Here is a 3,681-nt window from a genome sequence, read left to right on the forward strand (position 1 = left end):
TTTTTTTTTTTTTTAATTTTTATTTTTGTGGTGTTTTCTTCCCTCCCCTCCTGCCCCTGGTGATCAGCAAAGAAAGTTTCCTTCCATATATAAACCTTTCCTTGATTTTTCACAATAATGAACTAATACAATATTTGTCCTTCTGTGATTTTTAGATACATTTTCAAAACTATATCTACTCTTTTAAAGAGGTGAGTTTTCAATTACATTAATTTCATTACATAGTATCTCTCTCAGTCTCATATAAGGAGTAGGAAGAATTGTCATTCCAAAGGGAAAAGTAGTTGCCCCCAAAAAGAATGCTCCTGAGTGCAAGCCCAACCTAAGATAGATCTCCTAAAAGAAACTAAATGAATCCCCAGATACAAGCATAGAGTGATGAATAGTCATCAGTGCTAAAAGTCTTCGCTTACACTCTGTGAAAAGGAATCAGGAGGGAAAACAAGTAAATACATTAACAGAATGAAGTAGAAAGCACAAAGACTGGGTTCAAATGTCATTCCACCACTTCCTGTTTGTCCTTGTGCAAGTTATTTAACATTTTGCACCTTGATTTTACTTATGAAAATCTAAATAAGCGTATCTAAGAGCTGTTGTGAATATTAAGTGACATAAAAAAGGTATAAAATTTAGCATAACTGACACATATGAATCATTCAATAAATATGTATCACTTTATGAGTTTTAATTGTAATATGCATATCATAGAAAACATATAGATCCCTACTAATTTTATTTAGAGAGAAAACTCTCTATAGAGAATTAAGTATTGACTGTACTTTTCATTTTCCCCAAATAAAAAAAAGTACCATTATATTTAGCTTGCAAAGAGATAATATAAAGCTAGTGTAACTATAACCATAATCTTCTAATAAGTATTAGGTTCAATTCTTATGAATAGTTCTCCCTTGAATACAGCCACTTACATGCTTAACAAGTAGGGAGCTGAATGCATCATCTCATCTCACACAAACTGTTCCTTTTTCTAACTTTATTTCTTTAAATAACATTACCATTCTTCCAGTGAGACATACTTCAAATGCTAATCATTTTTGACAGCCACATCTCCCTTCACACCCTTATGAATCTTCCTCATTGTTTCTCCACCCCTCACTGTTCCTACTGCCACCACCCTAGTTTGAGCCATCAGTAGTATCTCTCACTGTTATTATTATAAAAGTATTCAATCTGATTTTCTTATCTCTAGTCTTTTTCCCCCATCCAAATTCTTTCTATATATAATTGCTAAATGAATCTTAAGCAAACTCTGATATTGAACCTGTTCCATTCTAGTACCTCCATCTCTACTCAAACATCTCCAGTAGTTCTCCATTGCTTACCAAATAAACTCAAACATCCAATTAAGGTGCTCTATACAGCTTTTCTGGCCTTGTCTCTGATGCTTGGTCCTCTTGATCAAAGTTAATAAGAAAAAGCAAATGTTGATCTAAAAGTTAAAAAGCCACTGAAAAAAAAATGGGAAGTAACTAAAGAAAGGGATAAACAACTTTTTCAGGAAAACTTTATGGGTGAAATTTTCCCATATGAATGAATTGGTAGCCAAGGTTGCTGTGTAGCATGGTACTTGAAATGGTGAAATATAGGTCATTTCTTTTAAGAGTGTCAATGATAATGAATGTAGTATTGTATGATTTTATATCCTTGAGATGCAGGGAACTGGTAGTTATAGTTCATAGTGATGGCCACCTATTGTTATTGGAGATTTTTCAGGGCTCTTGTGGACATTCAAGTTTCCTTGTCAGACCATTATTATAGGCACACACTTTTACAATGCGAAACACAATAATGGACCCATGACGATGCAACTCTAGAAAAGGCCAAAGTCACTACAAAGCAGAATGTCATGGAAATTCTTAATCTTAAACAGAGGTGCAGGATTCAGTTAGGAGACTTGTTTCCAGGACTGAAACAGTGGAAGGCAATAATCTCTGCTGAGATGTAGAGCCAGACTGGTAATAGTCTTTGATTAGAGATATGAGACCCAATGAGGGCTGAGTTGTAGCAATTTTCAGGGTATAAAAAGTACTGTAAGTTTAGATTCATTGGTGCTCATTTGCCTATTTGCTCTCATATACATGGCTCCCTATCCTCTCCTGCTTTATTCTGAATTAGTGGACATGATTAGGATAAATTATATTTCTCAGCTTCCTTACCAACTAGCTTTTGGTTAGGTTCAGCCTATAGGAGGCAGTAGTGGGAGACTGGGGAGAGACTGAGGGGAAAAGCACACCATCACTAAGAAAGGCACAGAGAAACTATCATGTACACCACTTGGGATAGCTTGGAAGGATGCCAGTGTTGAGTGGACTCAGAGAAAAAGATTGCTCTGCAGCAGGTTCTGCTCTGCCATTTGTGATACGTAACCCAGAAAATTATACTTATCAGAATTGATACCTATTCTGGATATGATTTTGTCTACACTGCTCTAGGTACTTTTGCCAGAGAGTACAGAAAGCCTGATTTCCTGGTACTAGATCCTGCCTACCTTTGTCTTAGATCACAGAACTTCTTCTATAATAAAAGAGATGAGGACTTCCAGTAAGATGGAGGAAGAGGCAGACAAGTGACACAGACCCTCTTCAACAAAGAAAAGAAAAACCAATTGGCATAGATATGGAAGATAATACTGGAGCCCTGAGTTTTGAAAGGAACTATACAGAACCAGCTTAGGCATCAACTACTGGAAAAAACTTGAATGAAAACAGTGAGTACAGAGATGGTCAGAGCTGTGGACTATCAGCTACTCTGATGGGACCAACACCCTGAATATTTCCAAGTGGTGTTGGGACCTGAGAATTGACCTAAAGATAAGACATGGTCACCAAGGGCTGGAAGGACAACTTCGCTGGTGGCCTATGACTAAGAAGAGAAACAGCAAGGAAGGAGAGAAACTGAAATGTTGACTTTCTGATGTCCGGAAGGTGCGGCCATTTTGATTGTTTATAAGTGGCAGCCATTTTGAATATTTAAAGTGACCTAGGGTGCAACAGGACAGAGGAGCAGTCAGCCACAGGGATGCAGGTGAGGAGAGGGAACTCAGGCACGACCAAAGCAGCAGGGTGGGAGAGCAGCAGAAAGGGGATTAAAAGCCAGGAACCTAGACAGAGGAGCAGTCAGCTGCAGGGAGCCAGGTGAGGAGAGGGAACTCAGGCACGCCCAAAGCAGCAGGGTGGGACAGCGGGAGAAAGGGGATAAAAAGCCAGGAACCCGGACAGAGGAGTAGTCAATGCAGGGATCCAGGTGAGGAAAGGGAACTCAGGTATGAACAAAGCAGCAGGGAGGGAGAGTGGGAAAAAGGGAATTAAAAGGCCCAGGAATCTGGGCAGAGGAGGAGTCAGCCGCAGGGACCCAGGTAAGGGTGGTAAGAGAGGTTTTCAACAGGGAGACAAACTTGTCTGTCGGTTTGTCCTACCGTGGTGATGTGTTGATGTGAGTTTTGAGGCTGAGCCTCTGGTGTTTCAAAAAAATTCAGAAACGTTTGCAGCAGTATATTGACAGAGAACTTCCAGAGGTGCAAGCTGGATTCAGAAGAGGACATGGAATGAGGGATATCATAGCTGTTGTCAGATGGATCTTGGCTCAAGGCACAGAATACCAGAAAGATGTTTACTTGTGTTTTATTGATTATGCAAAGGCATTTGATTGTGTGGATCATGACAA

Source organism: Orycteropus afer, unplaced genomic scaffold, assembly GCF_000298275.1.
Source record: "Orycteropus afer afer isolate SDZICR_OR568_19922 unplaced genomic scaffold, OryAfe1.0 scaffold00190, whole genome shotgun sequence".
Classification (NCBI taxonomy): Eukaryota; Metazoa; Chordata; class Mammalia; order Tubulidentata; family Orycteropodidae; genus Orycteropus; species Orycteropus afer.